This window comes from Notamacropus eugenii, chromosome 7 (assembly GCF_028372415.1).
Source record: "Notamacropus eugenii isolate mMacEug1 chromosome 7, mMacEug1.pri_v2, whole genome shotgun sequence".
NCBI classification, from domain to species: Eukaryota; Metazoa; Chordata; class Mammalia; order Diprotodontia; family Macropodidae; genus Notamacropus; species Notamacropus eugenii.
In genome coordinates, this window is record NC_092878.1 from 167949860 (window position 1) to 167976553 (window position 26694).

Here is a 26694-nt window from a genome sequence, read left to right on the forward strand (position 1 = left end):
CAATCAGGAAAGCTCATCTGCCATTTACTAACCATTAACTAATCAAGTTAATAAACAATTAGTAAGCATCTACTAAGAGCCAGGCAGTGTGCTAAATGCAGAGTATACAAAGAAAGATAAGATGGTCCCTCTGCTCTCAAGGAACTCACAGTCTAATGAAGCAACATGCAAACAATTGTGTACAAACAGAACACAGACAGGAGGAATTAGAGCAAGTAAGTGGCGAGTTGAGTAAGAGCCCTTAGGGGATGACTGCGCCCCATTGCTTAGCAGTCTTTCTGGTCTTGGGATCACAGGCTGAACACTAGAAGACAGAGACACCTTACAAGTCACTGAGGCCCAACTACCTTACTTTGCAGGTGAAGATGCACTGGGGTCACACAGCTAGTGTAAAGCACAGGATCTGGTTTCAGGTCTTTCTGAAACCAAGTCCAGTGTTCTATCCATCATTCCACTCATCTAAAGACAGAAAATAGTTTTCAATAAAAATGATTAGATCTGTTTACTCATGTTTGCTGCGGGCAGGCAAGGCAAGCTTTCACCTTATTTTTCCAGAATCAGGCCTCCTCTTCACTTCTGGCTACTAGCTCCAAGACATGCTCCACCACCCCCTTTCGGCCTTTAAAAGTCAGCTCTCTCCATTATTATGGAAGCACTTGTAGAACTCCGATATTTGTATCACCAACGTGTAGCAAATGGCCTGGCACAGAGGAAGCACTTAATAAATGTGAGGAGCTGTTGAATAGCTTTTGTTGTCTGGATGGATTTTTCACAGTGTATAACATCTACAGTTAAACCTGAGTTCAAATCCTGCTTTAGACAGCTGACTTGTGGATTCCTGCTTTCAGCTCAAAGTAAAAAACCTAGATCACAGTCCAAATAAATGTCTTTAATATTGCTTCAAGTTACATAGCTTGCGTGCAGCTCAAAATTCTCAATTGTGACTTCTGCCTCACAAGCGATGGCCATCCTGGTGGGTATGGACCACTTTACTCTGGCCCAGCTTACAGTTTGATTCCCTTATCAATAAATTAAACAATTTCCTTTCTTCTGTCAAGCCCAAGGTCCACAGGCTGACTGACACCATATGCAGGAGCATGACAGTCAGGTGCTATTTTAGGCACCAACCCTGGGCACTTCCATCTATGATTGTGGGAGCTAGGAGAGTCCCAGAATTTCTCCCTCTTGCTTCTGTAGGGTCTCTTGCACTAATGAAGATAAGGCTCCTAGAAAGAATATGAATTAACGTTTGATACCTTCGTGTTAGTGTCTTACATTTGTCCAACAGATATAACAACTACCTGCAGTTCCAGTTGTCAGCTAGATGGTGCAGGGATAGAGTTGCCAGGCAGAGAGGCAGAAACATTCATCTTCCTGAGTTCAAATCTAGCTTCGGACACTGACTAGCTGTGTGACCCTGGGTGTCACTTAACCCTGTTTGCCTCAGTTTCCTCATCTGTAAAATGAACTAGAGAAGGAAATGGCAAACCATTCCAGTATCTTTGCCAAGAAAATCCCCACTGGGCTCACAGTCAGACATAACTGAACAACAGCATAATTTTTAAGGCTATCTCCAGTCTTTAAAACACAAGCCTTTCCCGATCCCTCCAATTACTGTCATACCTTCCCCCAACAAAAATTTAATTCTATGTATTTTAAACATACTTGGTATCTTCTTATATGTACTCAAATTGATACTACCCCCCCCCCCAGAATGTAAACGCCTCAAAGACAAGTAACGTCTTGGTTTCATCTCTGTAACCCCAGTGTCCAGCTAGGCCCACAGAAGATCCTTAAATTCTTACTGATTGATTTCCAAGGAATATAGATATTCCTGTATTCTAAAATATCTAAAAAATCTCAGTATTTACCCACAGACATCAAGATGCTTAAAGTCTCTAACCCAATAACCTTCCAGAAGCAGCATGGTACAGTAGACAAAGTACAGACCTCAAATATGGCTTACTTGGCCCTGTTCTTTCCCAGCTCATGAGCTGCACGAGGCCCTTTCTTGATCTTCTTCATCCTCCTCCCCACAATTATTTGGCATTGCATGTTCCTATTTTGCAGATACTCACAGGGACTATCTCATTCCTGCTTCCTGACTGTCAGAACAAAGGAGATCAGGGACTAGCAGCCTCCCTGTTCTGGACAGGGACAGGGCTCAGCCCAAATCCATTAGCTTTCCAGGTTGCTCAGTGGCCCATATGGAACTCACAACTTGGTCTCAGTCTGCTTTGGAGTTACCTGTGAGATTCAGTATGCAAACTCTCATCCACAATGCAATCAGCACCTCCCTTGTAAGTTCTTCAGAGAATCGCCGAGGGCACTGAGGGGCACTGAGTCACCCCAGGCTTGTTGGATCCTCAGGCCTTTATTCCGTATACCAGGGGTGTCAGACTCCTGACCCATACCAAGTGCTGTCCAACCATGGAATTGTGAAATGGTCAACAAAATAATGATTCATTATAACATAAATCAATCTATGGTTTTCTAAGTCAATACTGCAGCCAAACAGGAATCATTTTCTATTTGAATTTGACACGATGCCCTATACCACATTACTTATTGGGCATCCTCGTCTACTAGAACTTATACAGCATCATGTACATGTCTGGTACTGGCTTGTCCTCACAGCCCTTAACCTCATTTTGGAAGCAAAGAGGTAAAGTCCAGTCAGTCAGCAAACCTTTAAGTACCCACTACGGCATAGTCAGGCACTGTGCTAAGCACCAGAGACACTGAAAGAAGCAAAACACAGGCCCTGCTGTGAAGGAGCTTACCCTCTAATTGGGGAGCCGATGTGTACAAAGTAAGCTCTATACAGGACAAAGAGCAAATAATCAACAGGGGAAGGAACTCATTAAGTGCTGGGGATGGAAGCTCAACTCCATGTGGACAGTCTCGGGTGGGTAAAGGTGGGAACTTCTAAATCTTAGAGTTCTCACGAGGCCCCCCCAGGAAACGACTGGGAATCGAGGTGAACCGAGCTATCTCGTGTATTTCCGCCTCTTCCCGTGAGAGACGTGATGGGAGAGAGCTCTCCCCGCCCTCGAGATTGTCCCGGATCTGGGCACACCTAACAGCACGGTATTCAGATGCAAACTATGCGGCTGGAGAGCTTAAGTAGGATCAGGAAAGCCTGAAAGTTCTCTTGGGCAGAGGGGCCACGTGTGAGGACAACAAGGCTCCGCTTTTCCTCTCTCCTCTCTCCCCTCCCCCTCTCTCCCCACTTATACTTCTACTTCCAATCTCTTATTGTAAGATCTTTGCCTCCTTGGGAGATTCTTTGCTCCCTCCTAAGGAAGAATTCCCCTGCACTTGTAACTAGACCCTGAAATAAAGCTCAACCCTTGTTCGACTCTGGAACGTCCTTTCTCTCATACGAGCATCCGGTTTGGCCAACCGAAGACCTCCGATAGAGGTAAGGGAAGACTCGGGTAGCCCACAGGCCTCTAGGCCTGGCAATTAAGAGATTGGGAAAGGTTCCTGGAAGATGTGATTTTAATTGGGACTTAAAGGAAGTCAAGGAAGACAGTAAGCACAGGTGAGGTGGGAGGGTATTCCAGGCATGAGAAAATGCCTTCAGTGTTCAAAGGAGGAAAGAGTCATTAAAGGTTCATTCTGTTTCTCTTTCTCGACACCTATTTACATACTGACTTTTAGTAAAGCTGTGTACAGGCATTCTCTCTCATGCTAGGTTGTAGCCTCCTAGAAGGAAGGGCATCCACCTTCCTCATGTTTGTATTTTTCAAAGCTCGTGGAACAAAGCTGATTCTCAGGGAGTTGAATGAATAGTTGATCCGATCCAATGGTGACTGCGACTGACTTGGGTAATCCAGAGGAGCTTGGGTAACAAAAGCCAAGATTAGAGATATTGCTGGTGACAAAATTGATCAGAGCACTTGAAATGTTACAGCCAATCCAGAGCCAGAGTTCAGAGATAGATCAAAGGGGTAATTTAAATGGAAAAAATCAAATATATCTCATTCAAGAAGCAAACCGTTAAAGAATTAAGACGGTCCAGGTACTGCCAGGAGGCATTCCATCTTTCAGAGAACAATATTCTATAGACCCAATGCAGCAGATATAAAAGACAGACTATAAATACCACAATACTAACAACAGCAGACAGTCCTTACTAAGCCAAGCAGAACACAGTCCCGTTTCAAGTTCTACAGGAGCCTCGTCCTGAGGACGGTGCAGATTCCATCAGAGGCTTGGCAGTCTACAAATCAGGGCTGCACACAACAACAGGGTCTCTGTGGGCTGATTCACTGCAGGGCTAAAATGCCTTGATAAGAGCAAGAACTGTAGACAAGTCATTTTCTCAGTACAGATAAGAGGAGAGCAACCATAAAGCACTACGTGAATCATTTATATAAATGCCTAGACTGAAAACTGGTGTGCAAAACTGCTATTTTGAGGAGTTTTTTAAACCAAAAAGTCAAAAATGTGCTAGCGATCTGTGGGTGGTGCTAACATTCAAAAATCATTGTCCTAAGCTTCTATTAAAAATTCATGTGCATCTCATCCTCCACCTGAAAATCAAAGCACAAACCTCTGGGAAGAAGGGGGAAGACCTTCCTCTTTCTGCATTGCCTTTCACAGCCAGTGCTTAACAGAGCAGGCAGACTTTTTGTTTTCTGTTGCCGCATCATCCCCAGTGCCGAAGGCAGACACAGGAACATGCAGACATTTAAGAAATGTTTATGGAGCTGGTTCAGAAAGAAATAGACTTAGTGTGTCAGAATTGGACTCTCAGATGTCCCTTCATTTTACAGATGAATAAACTAAAATCTCAGGGAAATGGGGCAAGTCACATGGTTAGCAGTTATTAGCAGAGACGATGGGGCCTGAAACCCAAGGCTGGGGGGGAGGTGGGGGGAGAAAAGGATTCCTCACTCCCTCTGATGACCTTTTTCTCCAGAGCTGCATGCTATTTACTGAGCACTGGGGATACAAAAAAGCATTCTTACCCTCAAGAAGCTTATATTTTAAGAGGGAATTATAGCCAGGGATCTGATGATATTTAAAACAAACAACAAGTAATGACTATAAACTATTCCGTTTGGGTTAAAATCACACAAACAAGGCAAGAAGTCAACTTTAAATTCTCAGGATGATAAGGCAAATGCAAATGCTACTTAAATGATAGTGCATGATCTGATTAGAAAGTAATGAGACTGATTTTTGCCTGTGACTTGGTAAAAATCAGTGCCATGGTTCTGGAGCCAGGTGACAATAGTCTGGGTTATTTTAGATGAGAATTGCCTTAGGATCCCTTCAGCTGGTCAAGTGTAACATGGCTACGGAATACTGCAACGAGGAAGGGCTTGTCTGTCCCTTGTCCCCCACATACCCCTCCATTGCCTCTTCCAAGACAACAAGCCCTTTCTACAAGGAGGCATACATAGGCTGTTAGTATTTCAGGGCATATCCTCAAAAATCACTACAAAGCACTGCCCCTTGAAACTGAAGAACACTTAGGACATGCCATCTGAAGGCTGTATCACCACAAATGAGGGGGAGGTTTCTACTTTTTTATTTTCTTGAAAACTAAAAAAATAATAATCAATAAATAGTTTTTGGCATATTTTTAGTAGCGGAGCTTTTCCTAATGAATTACATTTCTTTAAAAGTCTCTCCATGTTTTAAAGTTATTCTACCTCCATATTTATGTATTGTGCCCCTGAAAATTTAAAAGAAAAAAAACCAATCAGTCTTTTCATAGAAATGCTTTCTTTATATAAAATCCACAGGCTGACCTCTTTGGCTAACTATCACACAAGTGATGAGAGTATAAATCCTGGCAGAGTCAAAATTCATCCACATAAGCTCATTCAATAATAAGCAATGAGCTGTAAAACTGGAGTTCTGGATCTGGTTCTTCCATTTAAATTGGAATGACCTTGGGATGGAACTCTGTTCCTCTGTGCCTCGATGTCTTCATATACAAAAATAGGAGTAACAACTGCCAAGACTATGATGCAAGGTTAAAACAAGTCTACAAAAATCCATTGATAAAAGTAAAAAACATTACTTGAATGCAAAATCCCCTCATGATCTGTGAAATGGCAATTGGGGGAGTTAACGCTGTGAGGTTAAGGAGGAGAAGCCACTGTCAAGAGTCCTGCCCAGCTTCCAAGCCTGCTCACAAGCAATGAATGAGAGCAATGAGAGTCAGCCCCTCTGGAATGGGGTTTGGACTGTCAGACATACACTTAGTACAACCCAGACCTGAACAAAGGTATCCCCTACATCACTGGTGTCAAGCTCAACTCCAAACAGATCCATCCCAAAAGATTTGCAGCAGCAGCAGTAGCATGTCCCTTTCAGTCTTCTCTCTTCCTGTTGGTCAGTCTGCAAAGATGTACTTATTGTAATAAATCCTGGTATAATTTATTACTATTTCTCTACCCCAAACAGGTCTGGTTCCTTCAGCTAATTCTGCTATAGTCTGTCTCATCCTGGCATCCTTCTCTGGAACCTCCTGAAATGTGGTGTTCAGAACTCTGAACAGCAGCCCAGATGTTAGGTGACCAAGGAAAGAAAAGAACAATCGCTGCCAGCTCCCTCCATCTCATCACTGGGCCTCTTAGCAGACCCTAAATGCACCTTAGCTGCCAAACCCAAATGGCCCCCAGTCAACAAACCCAACATCTACATCATGGCTGTACTGTCTGGCCACGTTTCCCTCATCTCCTTCTGCATGAGGCCAATTTCAATAAACATTTATTAAGGACCTATGCTGTGCCTTGCATTGTGTTAAGTGCACACCCAACGTTCTAGCCTACTAAAATAATTATTTAAAAATCTGTCATCCAATGCGTTACTTTTCCTTTCCAGCTTCATGTCTCCTGAACTGCTAAGGAGCATGCCATTTGCCTATCTCTTTAGCCCAGGTATTGGTAAGAGGGTGAAACAGCCTAGGGCCAAGAAGATCTACTAGAAAACATTTCCTTTCCTTCCAAGATGAAGCCAAATTACAGATTTTTGCTCTCCAGGCCCAGACTTCCAAGTACAGTTATCCCTTCCACATTGTGGGAGGTGAGCACCTCTGAGATCTAGAAAATCCACGTAAGATTTTTTTGGTTCTCTCTTCATACCAGAGAAGTCTAAGTTCTTTCTTTTTCTTTTATGGGGTATTTACAGTGCTTTATTGTAATATGTGGGTTAAGTATTTGGTCACAGGCTCTATGTTATCTGCTGGCCTTCATGTATTGTCTGTGGCTTCTGCAAAATTCCCCCAAAATTTCCATTTAATTTCTTATGCCAACACATAATACACAGAAACCATGATGAGGAAAGTCACAATGTGGAAGGGGTATCTGTCCTTCCAAATTCCCTAGCTGTAACAAAGATTAGCCCACAAAGCTCCCATATGAGAGTGTTTGCCAAATGTGTCCCAAGGATCTTGGGAGACTTGTATCTACGGCATTCCCTTGGTCCTCAGTTTAAGCAAGCCTAGCACCATCTGAAAAAGGATGTGATAATCTGAATGAAGCAAGGGGCAGGAGAACCTGATAAGACGAGTCGATACAGCAAAAGCACTGGAGCTGAAATTACATGGCCCAAGCTCAAACCCTAGCTCTGTTACTCACATGGCTTTTATTAAGTCACAATCTCTTGGCCTCAGTTTCATAACCTGTAAAAGGAAGATACTGGTCTAGATGACCTAGGAAGAAACTTCCAAATCCAAACTGGATTTTGCTTTCTAATTCATTCTGCTCCTCTCTTCAGTTTTATAGAATTCACAATCAATAGTCCACTGTGTACTTCCCTCCAATCTACTCTCTTGTGCTTCTTCCAAACCCGCTTTACAAAGGAGGTCCTAAGACAGAAGCAGACTTAACGCTAGTGACCTCCAACTGAAGAGATCTGTTTCTGCTTCATGTCTCATTTCTCTTTGCCTCTGCCCTCCCCCAATTACACATTTTCACTTTTCTTTTGTGCCTTTTAATACCTCCTTCATGAACCAACCTTGGATGGTGCAATTCATTTAGAAGTGACTTTTCATTGACCCTATTCTCCCTCTTAAACCTTCTCCCTATAACCACTGGTTTTAATGTACTTTTAAACAGAACTGCTTATATGTATGTTTGAGTTCAACCCTCTTTTGTGTGGTTCAGATACAAGTTAAGGATCATGGGACGCCCATTGCCCCAGTCCTTCCTCCATGTTTGTTCATTCGTCATCTTCTATACCTCATCTATTTTTAAAGACGGTCTTCTCCTACCTCTCTTGCTAGCTCCATCCCCCACCCCTGTCCCTCCCTTTTCTTTCTATTCTTAAGATCATAAAAAAAGAAAACAAAATCACTCCAGGACCTTTGTTAACCTTATTTAGCTTCTGCTTTAACCTTTTATAACTTTATAACAGGAGAACATTTAGTCAAGTATAAGCCCCCTGAAAATATGACATACATGTATACACATGTGTATATGTATACATGTGTTTGTGTGTGAGCCTTGTTTTCTCTTGACTCCTCTCTCTCCGTTTGGGACCCTTCATCAAGAATGCCTCAAGGTCTCTACTCTACTAAAGGTCCATTCTTTCCCCGATGGAGTATACCAAGTTTTGCAGTTATTCTAGGTTTAAAACATTTGTATTTTGCCTTTAAGAATACCATATTCAGATATTTCCTTTTCTTGATTGTGGGTAAATGCCAAGTCTTCAGCGCTCCTGACTCTAGTTCCTGGATATTTCAGTTCTTTCTTCGTGGCTGCTTGTAGTATTTTTGCTTTCTCTAGAGGTTTTCAGTTCAGGGCTCCAGGAGAGGACCACTCAGTTCTTGATGTTTTTCCTTTGCCCTCTGATGCTAGAGGAGTAATTTCATTTAGGTCTTCATAGATTATCTCCCCTTGACTTGTGCGCCAGGTTACTTTTGATGGGGGACACACCCATATTTTCTTCTCTTTTAAAAATCTTTTAGTTTTAATATTTCTGGTAGTCTCACAGAATTATTACTTTCTGTTTGGCCCATTCTAATGTTCCGGTTTACCACCCTCTGCTTTAAGTTCTTAATTCTCCTTCATGTCCTCTTGTTTTATTCTTAGCTCTCCCTTCACTTAATGTTACAGTTCTGGTCATTCTTGTCTCCAAGGCTCTGCCTGGCCTTACTGAGGCTCTCTTCTTTGGCCTTTTTGCTATTTCGTAATTGTGTTGGGCATTTTCTTCTAGTGATTCATATTTGCCTGTTTCTGGTAGGTGGCTTTATGCATGGGTCAGGCCCTACTCTCTCCTTTACTTTTGATAGTCAGGCACTGCATGGTGGCACCTGGAGCTGGATGTGTTGGCTAAGACCAGGTCTTACTTTTTACTGGAATATGTAGGTTCGGGCTCAGTATCCTGGTGGTTGTCTTTCTTTGTATCACCAGTGCTTACCATGGTGCCTGCACACAACAGTTATTTAATAAATGCTCATCAAGCACAGGACTTTAGACCAACAACAATAAGTTAGGGTCCTTTAATTCTTAGTAATACTGTGGAGACAATTAGGTCAAGAGCTTGTGAAGTTAGCAACATAACTATTATCTGTGTCTCAGCTGGCTAAAGCTTAAAAAAAAAAAATTCTTTTGCAGTCCATATTGTAAATGCTTTAAAAAGATGTATCACCTGACCAAAAGTCTGAATTGCTTTATCTGTTATAAACTGTGCTAAAAATAAATGAATAAATAAAATGCTCACCAACTGACCGGCTAGACTTATGTTTTGGCTTCTCTCTTTCTGCTTCTCCTTACATAGTTCCCAACCCAGGAGGCAGCTTGATCCCTTGCTATGGCCCAGATAGACTCCTTCAGGTGTTGCTGGTTATTGTGGTAGCCCCTAAATGCTTGGATTCCCAGGTGCCTCCCTGTTGCTCTGGTGTGGCTGGCCCCATCTCCTACCTGGGGGGTGCCCCATCCCCACATTGCACTTCATTTTCAAGTTTGCACACTGTCTGTCTATCCTGACTGGCCTCTGCACAAAGCTGGCAATACTGCTAGGCAAGCCTAGACTGAAGACAGGATCTTTGGTTTTACTGTTGTTCCATGAGGGAGATTTCTATTTAATAAACAATTTAGGAGCTGGCTATGGACTCCTCTACATCCTAACAAAATTCCATCTTAGTTGGAAGTCTAAATTTAATACACTTTTTAAACCATGTAACACAAGCGGATGGTTCTAATCTCCTTTTTTTGTTCTTCATATGTTAAAATGTTTATGTCTATAGATAATTATTCAAAATAAAGATTTAGATTTAAAAAAAACTGACTGGCTTCATACCTTGCACATCAAAGTGATGGGGGGCCCTCCTGCAGCTTACAGGAGAGATTACTACAATAAACACAATCCACACATACAGATATCGATACAGAAAAAGAGACAGCTCTCATAATGCAAATGTGTACTGATAATTCAGGAAAGGAAGAGATTATATCTGGAAAAGGGGAACCCGAGAAAGCCTTCATTTCCATTGGCTCTTCAATTGTTTGGTGGTTTTTCTTAACCATTCCCATGATTTCTCGAGCAGTAACCTTTAACCTCCTGTATCTTCTTCACTCATCTTCTCCTCCTTCACTCCAGTCCCTAGAGGAGAGACAGCCCTTCTCCCTACTAATATTCAACATAATTTTGACTAGAAATAATGCTGGATTTGGAATGAGAGGAACAGGGTTTGTATTCTGGCTGAGACACCACTATCTGTACTTTCAGGAATTCTGTAAAATGAGGTCAGACCAGGTAAGCTCAAAGGTTATGTGCCAAATAGACCCATGCCTGACACCATACACAAGGATAAAATCCAAATGAGTACATGATTTAGGTATAAAGATTGATACCATGAATAAACTGGAAGAGCAAAGAATAGTGCATTTATCAGATTTTTGGAGAAGGGAAGAATTTTTTACTAAAGAAGAGATAGAAAGCATTATGAAATGCAAAATTGATAATTTTGATTACATTAAACTGAAAAGTTTCTGCACAACCAAACCCAATGCAACCAAAATTCGGAGGGAATGTAGTAAATTGGGAAAGAATTTTTATGGCTAAGCTCGGGGATAAAGACCTCCTTTCTAGAATATATAGAGAACTGACTCAAATGTATAACTATGTCATTCCCCAATTGATAAATGGTCAAAGGATATGAACAGGCAATTTTCAGAGGAAGAAATTAAAGATATCTCTAATCATATGAAAAAATGCTCTAAATCACTATTGATTAGAGAGATGCAAAACAAAACAACTCTGAGGTACCACATCACATCTATAAGACTGGCAAACATGACAGAACAAGAAAATGATAAATGCTGGAGAGGATGTGGGAGAGTTGGAACACTAATTCATTGTTGATGGAGCTGTGAACTCATCCAACCATTCTGGAGAGCAATTTGGAACTATGCCCAAAGGGCTACAAAAATGTGCATACCCTTTGACCCAGCAATATTGCTTCTAGGGCTGTATCCCCAAGAAATCATAAAAATGGGAAAGGGTCCCACATGTACAAAAATATTTATAGCAGCACTCTATGTAGTTGCCAAAAACTGGAAATCAAGGGGATGCCCATCAATTGGGGAATAGCTGAATAAATTATGGTATATGAATGTAATGGAGTACTATTGCACCATAAGAAACGATGAACAGGAAGACTTCAGAGAGGCCTGGAAGGACTTGTATGATCTGATGCTGAGTGAAAGAAGCAGAACCAGGAGAACTTTGTGCACAGCAACAGCCACAGTGTGTGTGAGTTTTTTCTGGTAGACTTGGAACTTCGTAATAACGCAAGAACTTATTAAAAAAAAAAAATCCCAATGGTGGTTTTCTAAGGCAAAATGCCTTCCACACTCAGAGAAAGAAATAAGGAAGGCATTCGCAGAATGTAGCAGATCATGTTTGTGTATGTGTATGTTTTTGTGAATCACATTTTGATTTGTTATATGATTTCTTCCATTTATTTTAGTCCGACTACATAGCATGACTATAGTGAAAATGTACTCAATAGGAAAGTATATGTAGAACCTATACAGAATTGTATGCTGTCGTGGGGAGGGAGAGGAGTAGTGAGGCGTAGGTGTGGGGGGGGATAAAATCTTAATTTTATGGCAGTGATTGTAGAACATTAAAAAAAATAATAATTAAATTAAATTAAAAAATAATAATAAATAAATAAAAGGTTATGTGCCGAGTTGTGTCCATTTCAATTTCACAACATCTCAGCCCTCAGTCTCCCTCCAGCTACTCAGTCATCATGAGGTTGAGGTTCTTAGCATCTCTTCACCTGAATGATTGTAGGAACCGAATTTCCCTTCCTGCTCCTAATATACAGTCTGAGGTCATGTGAGCTCTCCAAGTAAAACACTGTCAGGAAAGTTGCGCAATATCCTTTGAAGTATGGTAATCACTTGGAGAAGTGCTCCCAATATGAGCAAAAAGAAAACGTCTACAAAAGAAAACTGTCCAATCCCATGAATCCTATGAGCTCCTCCTTAATGAATCTGTCTACACACAAATAACAAACCCTTTTAAGTGCTCTTTAGGCAAAGATACTGGGCAAAAATGATTCTTGAAAAGGATGAAATAAAAAATGGTACTCCTGTCACAAGCAAGAGTACAAGTGTCTTCAAGAGAAGGCTTCTCAGATAAAAGGAACTTTTAGTCACTCACTTAAATACACCAACATGTTTCAAAGAAACAAGTATGTTTGGTTGTATTCCTTTGCTGTCCCCTTTAGAAGATGCCATGAGCTTTTAACTATAGTCTCTGGAAAAGTGAGGCTGGTGACCTGCACAGCCCTCCCTCACTCAAAACAAAGTCCAGTGCAAGTCATGTCATCATTTCTCTGATGGCGTGGTCTTCTTTGGCAACGAAGGATGAACACAATTTCTGACAGATGTTAGATGGTACCTCAGAGTTGCTTTAACGTGCATTTCTTCTTAATAGTGATCTAGAGAAATCTTCATATGTCTATAGATAGCTTTAATTTCTTCTTCGGAAAACTACCCATTCATATTCTTCAATCATTTGACAATTAGGAAATGGCTCTTGTTTTTATAAATTTGACTCAATTCACTAAACATCTGAGAAATGAGGTCTTTATCAGAGAAACCTGCTGTAAATTTTTTTGGCTATTCCTTAATAGTCCATGATGCCTTAAAGTACAATGTTGTTTTCTCGATTATCTCTTTTAATTAGGTCTGTTTTGGCTTTGTCTGAGATCATGATTGGTAACCCAGCCCTGTTTTTATTTTTTTAATTCTGTGTGTGTGTGTGTGTGTGTGTGTGTGTGTGTGTGTGTGTCTTTCCGTTTCAAGTGTCTCTCTTGTAAACAACATATTGCTGGATTCTGGTTTCTAATCCATTCTGCTCTCTGCTTTCATTTATGAGTTCACCTCATTCATTTTCCCAGTTCTAATTTCTGTGTACTTCCTTCTACTCTACTTTCTTCTGTACCTCAAGAATCTGTTTTGCTTCTGACCACTGCCTCCCTCAATCTACCCTCCTTTTTATCATCCCTTCCTTTTTTCTTATACCTTCCCCCTCCCTCTTCCTTGTTGGGTAGGAGATTTTTATGTCCAACTGAATGTTTATATATATTCTTCTCTCTTTGGCCCAGTTCCACTGAACCTGAGGTTCAATCGCTGCTGCCCCTCCCCCATCCCCCCTCCTCTACAAAAATTACTTCTCGAGTGCTTCTTTTTTGTCAGATAAATATTCTTCATTCTTCTTTTCTCTTCCTCCTTCTCCCCACGCTCCCTTCTTTCTCACTCCTTCATATTTTTTCTTGCCTTTCTTCCTTTTGTAGCAATTGGGGTTAAGTAACTTGCCCAGGGTCACGCAGCTAGGTTCTCCTGACTCCAGGGCTGGTACTCTACCCATTGTGCCACCTACCTGTCCTATCCACCCCCTCCATTTAAAAAATTTGTTAACTGACTCAGATCTGTGCCCCTCTGTCTATGAAGGCTCCTTCAAACAGCCTAATAATGATGAAGTTCTTAGGAGTTAGGTGTATTATCTTCCCATAAAGGATTGTAAAGAGTTTATCTTTATTGATAAGCGATTTCTCTTTCATGTATGCTTCTCCTAAGTCATGTCTGAATGTCAAATTTTCTATTCAGCTCTGGTCTTTTTCAACACAAATGTTCTAAAGTCTTCCATTTTATTAAATATCTATCTTTCCCTGAATGATTCTACTCGGTCTGGCTGAACAGGTGATTCTTGGTTGTAATCCTAGCTCGTTTGCCTTCCACAAGATCATATTCCAAGCACCTGCACTCCTTTAACGTGAAAGCTGCTAAATCTTGATCCTGAGATTCTATGATATCTGAATGGTTACTACCTGGTTGCTTGCAATATTTCCTCCCTGACCTGGAAGCTGTGCAATTTAGCTATATTATTTCTGGGGCTTTTCATTTCAGGATCTCTTTCAGGAAGTGACGAGTGGATTCTTTCAATTTCTATTTTACCCTCTGGACACAAGATGTGAGGCAGTTTCATTTTATAATTCCTGAAATATATCTAGTCTCTCTCCTTTTATTGAATAGGACTTTAAGGTAGTTCAATAATTCTTAAATTATCTCTCCTCAATTTGTCTTCTAGATTAGTTATTTTTCCAATGAGATTTCACATTTTCTATTTATTTTCTTTTGGTTTTGTCTTCTTATTTCTTGATATTTCATGAGCAACTCTACTTGCCCAATTCTATTTTTTAAGGAATGCTTCTGTACTTCTCTTTCCATTTGACCTATTCTGCTTTTTAAGGAGCTCTTTCTTCAACGAATCATTGTGCTTCTTCTATCATCTGGCCAATTCTATTTTTCATGGTGTTATTTTCTTTAATTTTTTTTGTCTCTTTTTTACTAAGCTATTAGTTCTCTTTTCATAATTTTCTTGCATCACTCTCATTTCATTTCCCAATTTTCCCTCTATTCCTCCTATCTCTTTCTTTAACTTTTCCAACAATTTCTGTGGGGCTTGTCTCCACTTAGCCTTTGTCTTTGAGGTTTTGCTTGTAGATGTCCGTGCCTTGAGATTTCCTGTCACCACAGTACCTTAATTTAGTCAGATTCTTTTGGTGTGGTCTGCTTATTTTTCAGGCCTATTTCTTGATTCTGAACTTTATGTCAAAGATGGGTTCTGCTCCCCTGGGGCACTGTTCCAAGCTTCAAGCTTTTGTATCTTGCTGTTTTCAGAACCAGTTCTTCTCTAGTGCTTCCAAGGTGGTGTAATCCAATAAGAGATGTGGTCACTGTTTTCTTAGTCTGCACTCTGGTCTTGATCCAGGAAGGGCCCTTATTCCCTTGCACAGGCAAACGCTAGGGCCCTTCTTAGCTCTGCAACTGTGACCAGGGCCTCTGTTTTCTGGTTACTAGCTACAAGTACTATACCCTCCACCCTGGAAGTGCATCCCAGAACTGCTTATGGGCAAGAGATCTGATGATCAGAGCCAGTAAAGGGTCCCCTGCAATCTCTTTCTGCCTACTTGCTGGAGCCCCTTACTACCTCTGAGTTGAAAATCCCCAAAGCTGTTGCTGTCACTGCCATGGCTGTCTCCAAGATCCAGCCCTGTTAGTGCTACCACTGCATGCAACCTCCACCCCAGACATTATTTTAAAGTTAATTAGAGGGGAATGTTGGGAGAATTCACCTGGACTGCTGCCTCTATTCCACCATCTTGACTCTACTCTACCCCCCTCCATTTTTCAATGAAGATTATTCCACTTTTGGGGAAAAGGTTCCATTTTTACATAGGTACAGTAAGCTCGTAGGTATTTTATAGCTGAAAAGGCAAGGGACTTGGAATCCAGAGACCTAGGTTTGAATCCATCTTCTGAACAATAACTCTAACCTTGAACAAGTAACTTTCCTTCTCTGGATCCCAGTTTTCCCATTTGGAAAATAAGTTAACTGCTGTCATTAGCTATCGCATAGGAAAGTTCATAAGGCATCATTTAAGTGAGTCATTGTTCTCATCAAATTCTGCCACTGCAGTAACAAAGTTATTACAGTCTAAGATTCTTTATCATTCTTAATGGGACCATTTCCCTTACCTGTCCTTCCCACTTTCATTCAACCTAGACTGGCATGAGTATCTGTCCTCTGCCTGGCACAGAAACTGGAAAGTGATTCCTCTGTCTTTCCCTTACTTAGTGTTAAGGATAGAAAAAAAGACCTTGTTTTCTAAGGTGGTTTCTAGATGTGCATGCTGAGAAAGTTGTTCTCTCATGTTCTGTTATTGCCAATGACACTCCAGTAACTTTCTGAAGCGCAGAGCTGTTTCTATGACCCATCAGAGTGTATTTTTTTTTTCCTTTCAGGCAGCAGAGAGTAACAGAATCCCAGAATAACACCCTATGAAAGGTTTAGGTCACTGAGGGAAAAAAAAATCTTTCTTTACTTCCCTGGGGCACCATATTTCAAATGAACATCTGGCTAAAATCATAATGAGGAACATGTTTCCCTACCCCATAAAAATAGGAGCTAACTTTTATACAGCACTCTAAGATTTTACAAAGATGATCTTATGTGATCCATACAACAACCCTGTTAATTAGGTGGTATTACCATTCCTATTCTGTAGAGAGGCAAACTGAGGCTGAATACGATTAAGTGGCAGAGCTGTAAATGTCTGAGAAAGGATTCAGTTCCTGACTGCCAGTTCACGTCTCTGTCCGCTGCAGCACCCCTCTAAAGAAGAGTTGAGCAAAACAACGTGGATGGACGGGGAGGGTGGTTCCTTCACTTCTCCCTGGTCAGGTTGGTCACAGTATCTGGCCACCACAAGACACCGTGCACATGCACATAATGCGTAGATCTGGATTTGTGCCCCTCAGGCTTTTAAAATGACCGCTTCAGTGACTCAGAATTCATTTCCTGTCCATTCCAGGCCCCACACAACTTTAGGCGTCTGTCATTGCAAAGTGGCAGAAGTCGAGGGGGAAGGTAAATGACAGGGATAAAGGAAGAGAAAACACTCTAACTTCTACCAAGAAAAACCAGACACATGGCCTAGGAACAAGCTCTCAGAGTTGCTGCCACATGTGGACGGCCCCCCACAAGCTCCTTCACATCTGGTTGGCACTTATTTATTCAGCACATACTTAGATGGGCACATGTGGTCTCTGCCCACAAGACGGTCAGGTCCTTCAGAGCTTCCTGTTTCATTGCTGTCTTTACCTTCAGCATCTAACGCACTGTCCTACACAAAGGAGGTCCTTGCTGAATGCTTCTTGGTTGACTGAAAGGTCTCTGAATAGGTAATGAAACCAGTGAAGAAGTCAAGAATTCAAAGACAACAAGCAACCCCACAAACAAAAGAATCCCCACAGTCGGAGCCATGACTGGCCCCTCTTCAGGTGTGTCTTCCCATCAATGACGTGTTAAACCTCTAAAAAGCATCTTCAATCCTCAAGTTGTAAATTTCCCCTTCCTGAAATAAAGCTTGGTATAATTTATATTTGATAATACTTTTTGTCTTATCTTTCCTTGGGGAGGGGGGAGAGGAGAAAAACATGTGTAAAACAGCATTCAATGCTGGCCTTGGTCAATACGTCACACTGAATTTCTAGCCCTCCTTTTGAGTCTTGATTAAAAGGAATATCTCCCTGCAAGGCAGATGGCAGCTTAAATAAAAAACAAAAATACCAATATAAAGTAAAAACTCTAAAGCTGTGCCAATGTTACATACATTTGTACAATTTAAGATTAGACAAGGGGACTCACACTACCTGCTTTAAAGGAAAGAAAGGCACTTGTTTTTCGTCAGTAAAATGACCATGGCTAGAAATTCAACATGAACAGGGGAAGAGAAGGGAGGCTCCTGCCTCCAAGAGGCCACAAGAGCTAGAAGAGCAGGCAGCTTGAACACCACAGAACCACAGGACTCCAGAGGTGGAATGAGAACATGGTGGGGTCACTGTCAAATTCAGAAGCATACAGTGATTAGAGCAGATCAGCAATATTCAACCATCTGGTTATAGTCTAGAATGGGGGCAGAGGAACTGAGGCCTCAAGACCACACGTGACCCTCTAGATCCTCAAGTGCGACCCTTTGATTGAATCCAAACTTCACCTCCTTTTATTAATGGGATCTGTTCCGTGAAGTTTGGATTCAGTCAAAGGGCCACACTTGAGGACCTAGAAGGCCACATGTGGCCTCGAGGCTGCAGGTTCTCCACCCCTGGTCTAGTGGGTCACAAATAATTTCTCATAATGAAAATTTTATAAAAAATCATTTAATTGATGAGATTCAATCTGCCAGAAACCCATTAATGACTGCAAAGCAAGGAATACCTGCAGTTTTCTGTGAACAGGAATTGGGGGAGGGGGAAGAAGAACTCTATGTTCATGAAAACTTATCTTTCTTAGCAAACTGAAAAGAAATGCTCTCATACCCTAAGTGTCCTCAAGAGAACACATGCTGACAAATCCTCGCTCCCTTCTGAGCTTACTTTGGCATTTGCTATGCACATCTTCCACATCTGCCTTCACCAGATTTCCAAGTCAAAAAAAAAAAAAAAACCAAGGTGAAGGGGGAGAGAAAGCTAATTACAGAGGAAATTCCCCTTGGATCTTAGCTCATATGGGTAGTAAGGCTCCTTTAATTAAATGGGCCCATAATCACCACCAAAAAATTGGTCTTCTTTTAAATTAAGAGATTAAAGAAAAGTTCTAAGAAGGCTGTGGACATGGGAGTGGTGGTAGAGACACTAACACCATCGGCTGGAACTTGAGCAAAGGTGCCAGCCTAAAGTTTCATGGCTTCCCTTTCTCTGATCACAGTACCTCCACTTACAAGGGACCCATATGAATCAGGATCCTCATCTAGCCTCTGCATTAAGAGCTTCATTGGGGCTAAGGTGATACTCATGTATCACCATGGCTACTTGATTCTCTTAGCAATTGTGATCGTAGCCCCCTCTCCCCCGTCCCCAAGGTTATGAACACCAGCCAGCCCAAGAAATATGGGCCTGGTATGAAAACACTTTTCCTTCTAGCTGATGAAGTAAAAATTAAATCTGAATGCTTCAGCCAATGAAACTCTGCCCACTGAACTAGGAGATGTCAGATACCCAAATAAATGCTCATTGTTGACTCGATTGCCTATCCAAGAACCTACAAGAAAGATTATCTATCCCTCAGCCTTCTGGGTCAGGTGTTAAAAAAACATATCAGGGTTTTCCAAATGTTTAAGAATACTCTCCCAATTATTATATTCTTCATGAATCTTCTCCAGAGATAGTCGATGCCCAACTCATCAGGGCTGTGCCACGAGATGCATCTTCAAGAAGCATTTATTAAGCACCTGCTGTGTACCAAACACAGAGTCAGCATAAACAAGGAGCTTAGATTTTCACAGATGACCAGATGCACACACATACACACACATACATATATAAATGGGTGTGTACATGTGTATTCACAAAAGGCATGAGGTGACTTTGGGGAGAGAAGAGGAAAAGGCCAGAATGGTTAGAAGTAGGAAAGGCCTCATAAAGAAAGTGGTGCAGGCCTTCCCTCTGTTAAATATGAGGAGGCAGGGCATTCAAGGCCTGGGGATGACCAGTACAAAGGCAGAGGAGGCCGATGGAGAATCACGTCCGAGGAACAACAAAGAGGACTATTTGGCTGAAATAGACTGGAGGTGAGTAAAGACAGGTTGCTTGTGTGGAAGAGCCAAGACTTTGGAGTTACCCACTGAAAGAAAACGGAAATCAGGTAAAACATGCTCAGCACGTTCAATGTGAGGGGTGATGGCTAAGCAAAGGGAAAAAAGGAAGGAAGAACGACGACTCCAACATTGGGGTACATCTTGGATGCAAATGAGCTACGGAAACAAGACCTCTCAAAGAGTCCAAGGCATTCGCCAACTTCTGGTCCAGCTGCACAATAGTGTAAAGCCAGTCCCTTTCAAGGATGAGTGGGGGGTCTAGCATTCAAGAGATCACAACACACTCCCCCTTTAACTCTGCCTCTATTTACTTACATGGTTGCTCCCTTGATAGGAACACTGACTTCTCTGGAAGTTCTGGACTGAGGAGCAGTAAGGGAGGACAAGACCACTAGCTCCCAGCATGAGCACGATCACAGGGAGAATAGTCAGACTGTAGGTGACTTGCTGGTGAAGGACTTATCTCTTTCCTGTGGGCTCCACTAGTCTTCTAAGAGTCACATGCCATTAGAGTGCCCTACCCACCAGCCCTCAACAGTGCTGCTCACTGCTGTCCCCCCCTTTGCTATAGCAGGGAAACCATAAGCAACTCCATGTGTGTGCACCATGAGGAAGAAAGCCGGTGGCCAAGGACAAGGGAGTGTTTTCCCTAACAATTAAAGTTTGATTCATGCTATGGAAGATCAAATGAACAGGGATCCAAACAACTCCAGGTTTCAAGGACAATTTCAAGAGGAGTTTAATGACCAGTCCTAAGGTTCTTCCTTCCCAAGGTAGGCTCTCAAGCATCTACCTTTAAAAGCTGGAGGCATACAGATCGTATCATTTAAGTTTCATTTCATTAGTAAACATTTACAAACGCCACTTTCTGACACAAATGGGAGTTGCTATGTTTAATTTGCAATGAACTGTAAAAAAAAAACCTGCCCATCTCAACACATACATTCGTCATTGTTCTCCAAACTGCACAGGGTGTAATGACAGCCGGTCAGGCTTTCCATAAAGCTGCCGCGAAGATCTGCCCCAAACGTAACTCAATAATTTCAATGTTGAACTGGATCGAATCTTTCTAACCCAAGAGCCGGAACACTAAGAAGAGTTCTTGCATTCTCCAACATTCTTCAACCTGTATTGCCGACTTTTTCACAAAAATATTTCTAGCAGCACTGTTTGTGGCAGCAAAGCGACTGAGGAATGGACAACGTGATCTATGAACGCCATGGATTCCTGATGAAATGTCAATTATGATAAATACACAGCAGCATGGAAAGACTGACAGCAACGGATGCACAGTGAAGTCAGCAGAAAGAACATACACAATGACCATGTAACGATGGAAATGGAAAGAACCACCAAAAAAGGCAGAGAAAAGGCAATCCCCAAGCTCATTCTGCAGTCTGTGTGCCTGGCAGAGGTGGGCAGATGGCCTGAGCCTGAGGAGGAGGAGAGGAGGCTGGACTGGTTGGGGGAACCTGAAAAGCTCCTGCATTTACTGATCCCCAGCTTCCCAGAAAAGCAGAAGTCCAGCCATTCAACACAAATATTTTACTGGTGTTTCTATACAGCGGCAAGCGCAGGGACACCCACCCCCCAACTCTGCCTCTAGAGGGCGAAATTGCACAACGGAAGGGCAAAGGAGAAGAGCTCGGTGAGCACGAGCAGCCCCCATGTAAAATCAGAGGGGTGACAGAAGGTGAGGCTGCTCACATGGCCAGAGTTTCTGAAAACCAAGGCAAGAAGCACAAGGGGCTCTTATTTTCTCTATATCTTTTAGTCAGTTAAGATAATAATTAGCAGCATTTATATAGTACCTTAAGATATGCATGTTATAATATAATTAAAATTAATGAATTATTCATTTTAAAATTAACGTTTCAATCACAATACAGTCAAAACAATAAAAATTAATATTTAAATACTTTAAAATGTAAACATATATTAAAATAAATTAAATTTAAAAATAGAATTTTAAATATCTCAAAAAATTCATTTTTGAATCAATATAACACAGCCAAACCCCCAAATTATTTAATTGCACTGATAAATGCTTTTTGTTGTCAGGATTTCCGTGGCACACTATGCTGCCAGGCGCTCTGCTGAGCACTTTACAACTACGATGTCATTTGGTCCTCACAATAATTCTGGGATATAGGTGCTACTATCATACCCATTCGACAATTGAGGAAACTGAGGCAGAGTTTAAGTGACTCGTCCCAAGTCCCACAACCAATGAGTGCTAGACTGAACTCAAATCTCTGGGCCCAGAATCTTCCCGACTAGAGAAGGCCTCCAGCACACTGGGCAGACTCCTTACAGCACATTTCTGGTAAAGCACACACTAGAGCAGACAAGCAGGAAGAGGCCCGGGTGGGCTGACCATGAACTGCTGGAAGGAATTCCCCAATCCAGGCCTGTACAACATATGGCTTGCAAGCCGCTTGTGGCACGCCAAAAGATTTTGGGAGGCCCATGAAAAACGCAGGCTTGCCACTGGGCACTCTCCTGTTTGTCACATGATGAACAGCCACCACCATCAGTCTGTCTCTGGTCTAACCTATCTTGACCCAAAGTTCAGTCTAACTTTGGCTCCCACCTACCGCCAAGTTGTGAGGTCTGACCACATCAATGAGCATGAGGGAATTCAAGGCACCCTTAAGAAATCACAGTCTCAGCTGAAAGAAGATGCTAAACAGGGAAATGTCCTTAACTGGATCCAAAAGTCAACTGCATAGATACAAGATGGGCAAAGCAACGTGCACACTCCTGAAGAACAAGGCTGAGGCACAGCTCATGGCACACCTGCTCCAGATGCAGCCCAGAGAGATGTCTGGGGCCTGGCTGGTTACCAGTATTTATCCAAGGCCAAGCCTCCAGCTTCTACACATGTCCTTAACAGAGTAGGTACTTATTAAATGTTTGAATGAATAACTGATGGAATATATCAATAGGAGGAGGGCAGAAAAATCTGAGAAGTAATCAGTCTCTCTTGAGCCCTGGACCCCCTTTGCATCCCCCTTCAGTTTAAGATACATGAGAAAACCATCAACAGTTGAAAACAATTGAAATGACTGGAGAAATAGATACCAAGTTTATCCTGGAATTCTCACTTCAGCTAACAGTGTTAGAAATGGACATTTTCTTCAAGAAGTTTTCTTTAAACATTTTTCTGGGTAGAATGAAGCTTTTGTAATTTCAGTACAATTGACAATTATGCTTTTTCTCTCAACTGTGTGCTTCACAGAAAGTTCTTTCAGGAAACTATCAAGATTTCTTTAGCTTGATCCAAACATGTACAGTTGAGGCAAAAGGAAATGTTGTAACTGTAGACTCTCAAAGTGGACATCCAAATCACTGTTCACACCACCATCAACTGACTGGCAAACTTGCTTGCATGATTTAGATGTGACTCTTCTGAAAGGCCAGTTAAAGCCAGACAGGACACAATTTCTAGTTCATCTTTTTAAAAAAATTCCAGTTTATGTTTAGAATTTCACACGTAGAGATTGATCCTGTAACTTGAAGATGACAAAATGCTCAGACAGCTTCTTAATCTTTCAATTCATTCTGGACAGTATTTCCAACCTTTACCACTACTCATTTTCCCTTTTAAATGGAGAATGAGAGTATTCAGTGAGTGTATGTCTTTCTATCTCAATATCTGTATATACAGTCAATACAAAAATGTTGTTCAGTCACTTCAGTCCTGTCCAACTTTCCGTGACCCCATCTGGGGTTTTCTGGGCAAAGACACTGAAGTAGTTTGCCATTTCCTTCTTCAACTCATTTTGCACATGAGGAAACTGAGGCAAACAGGGTTCAGTGACTTGCCCAGGGTCACAAGCTAGTATCGAACCAGTACAAGCTAGTATATGAACTCAGGAAGATGAGTTTTTCTGACTCCGGGCCTGGCACACTATTCACTGCACCACCTTACTGCCCCAATATACAATCGTTCCTGTGTTCACATCAATGTCTCCTCTTCCCTACCCCTTCTCCAGTAATTATCCTATGGACGAATGCATCTACAACACATAGCACTGTCTGCTCTACCATTCTCTTAGATCTGTCTCTGGAACAAAACTTATTTGCTCTTGTTTTACTTCAGCCATGTGTCTTTTCTTATCTAGTTTCAGCAATAAGATTAGCTCTCTTCCCCCAACCCCAATTAGAAATTCTAAGTGACTGTCTACTGGCCAAATTGTAGGGACTAGTTTTTGGCTCTCTGAGCACATAAGGATGGTTCCTGATTTTCTTCCCTACTATTTTCTCTAAATAATTATCCAGAACCTCCCATAAGATGGACTCTAAGGTTCATCTTTCCATAGCAACATAATCTAGAGCTTATTATCTGCATCCTTCTTAGTTCTCCCTCCCTCTCTTTGCAACACAAAAGCCACTAAAAAAAATATCTCGTTCTTCTGCTGACTGAACGTGGCTGAATCGTGCGCTACACAGTGTCCAAGGAATCAGGCCCGCAGAGGCTCTGAATTGGCTGGGCACGGCTCAACTCCGTCTTCAACGTGGGAACGAAATGAGAAATTTCCAGGACAGTTAACCAAAGGACTTCCCTCATCCAGGGCACCAAAAAAGGACATTCAACAGGACCTATCCGAGTATGCCAGGGTGTGCATCCTCGGTTCCTTCACTGGAACAGTTTACTTGTTTCTCAGTTGTCCAGAGTGGTCCAGCAGCCAAACACCAGAAAGTTCCAGGAGTTCCCATGGCTATTTTGTACTCAGGAGAACAGGAAGTGATGCGAAAAGCCCCACAATTTTATTCTCCTGAGCAACTTAAGTCTCAAGGATTGTTTCACTATCTTTTAAGGAAAATGTAGCCTAACCTGCATGGAGGCAAGAAGGGTACAATATTGCTCTGACTAAAGGTTCCCAAATGGCAATGATAACCCCAGAGGTGGTTGTTTCCTAAAATGATGGTCAGAAACTGGGCTGGAATCCAAGCTGGTGGGCTTGAGGGGTCTGCCCTTCCTTGGGCGACCAAGTTTATCTGCCTGACCATGGAAGCAGATAAGTGGGTAGTCCTGTGGGGAGGAGGATGACAGGCCCTTCCTCAGAGGGATTGCTTTCTTCTAGGCTGGCTATAAGCCAGCAGTCCTTGGGCTCAAGGTCAAGAGGTCCAGTAGGTTCTAAGATGGTGGTGATTTGATTCTCCTGGTCTGTCCAGCCTCCTGTTTCTTCCTCAGGACTCCTCACTGCTTCCATTAGGCTGGCATGCTTACTCCATGGATGCCACTTGGGATGTCTTCCCATTATCCTTTATGTGACCCACAGTTTTGATTCCCTGAAGGCTGTGGCATTTCAAAAGGCACAGCCATCTACTATCATCACCAGAAGAATAACACTACTTTCTAAAAATGGCTATTGGGGAGATGCTTGGCATCACTGAAAGTATGCACTAGGGAGATTATGTCAATGTCGGCCACTCACTTCCTCCTACTAAATTTTGAAACCTGTTCATTTTCAACCAGAAATGTGTTTCCGAGTAACCAGGACAGACAGAGGGTTGTCCATTCAAAGGCCTATCCTAGTCTGGGTTCCACTGAGGCTGTTTTCATCTCCTGAGTTTGTCCTATGCCCATTCAGGTCAATTCCAACAAACATTTACCAAGTACCAACTTCATGCCAACTGTCCCATGAAATGTTATTTCTTGGTGCCTGTGCACGGACAAAAGAAACAACTCCACCACTCCTTTATTTGCATCTGCCTTCTAGTTAGCTGCAACCTCCTTATATCATTGGATAAAGATTTCCCTTCATGAGGAACAATGGTGTTTCAAAACTCTTGATTCTTCCCAAGCACCAGCCTCTTCTTCACCATTCTAAAAAACAACTCAACCAGAAGCACAAAAGGCCCTGCAGGACTAGGGACCATTGGCCTACATCTCTGTCTCATGGATTGCAACAGACAAACATCTGTGACCAAGTGATGAGCTTTTGGGTCTCAAAGGACACTGGCTGCCTCCAGACTTTATGGCACACAAGGGAGGATCTCAGACAACTTATGTTTTATTGGCAAAACCTTCAAGAACCACATCATTTCTACACCATGAGCAGCATCAGAGGATGAGTTTTACAAAAGGCCCATTTAAATATTAGCTTTTGTTTAAGAGCTAGCTGAGGATGGCAGAGAGAAAAAGCAATGCCTTTCTACCTAGCAGACTCCATTGGGATTCCTTCTAAACAATAATACAATTGATCACTATGTTTCTGGTCCATATTTCACTCAGATGCCAAAATAATCAATCCCTCTATTCACTAAACTCCAATGACTCCCTATTCTCTGCAGAATCAGATATAAAGCCTTTTTGGATTTGTAAAGTCCTCCATAACCATACTCCCTCTCACCTCTCCAGTCCTCTTATACCTGATCTTTTCCATGTACTCAACAATGTGATGGTCCTTATGTGAGATAATCCACTTTCTGACTCTGGGAATGTTCACTGCCTCCTGTTGCTAGAATACTCTGCCCTCCTTGCCAGTCTCGGCTAAAATGCCGCCTTGTGCAAGAAGCTTTTCCTGATTCCCTTTTAATGCCTCTGCTTCCCCCAAGATTCTCTAATTTACATAAATATCTTGTTTGTATCCAGTTGTATGCATGCTGCATTCTGCCTTTCTATGTATCCCAGGGCTTAGCACAGTGCCTGTATACAGCAGGCATTTAATAAATGTGCACTGACCATGAGAGAAGAGTTCTACATCGTGAGTTTCCTTTAATGCTAATGCAAACATACACAAATCAGTCAACCAGTCCTTCCAAGAACAGTGAAACATTACTAGGACGAGCATGTATCCCATGCCAGGCCTTGTGCTGAATACTTCACAAGGATGACAACCAGAGGCAGGTGGTACTGTCATCCCCATTTCAGGAGGTGAGCTCAGGTCTTCTTGACTCCAGGGCCAGAGTCACGGGGCTACCGAGCTACCTTAAGTGAAGCTGTAAAATGCCTGAGTAACTTCCAACAGGGGAAAAATTAAGACATGATTTACACCACAGAAGATTCTAAAACCTGAAAGGTAACTCACACTGAA

General features: G+C 42.0%; 1 protein-coding gene across 8 annotated transcripts in view; it reads right to left on the bottom strand.

Annotated features, from left to right (window-relative positions):
- Positions 1-26694, bottom strand: part of TNKS (tankyrase) — a 191367-nt gene that overhangs the window by 104026 nt on the left and 60647 nt on the right. The window lies entirely within an intron of this gene.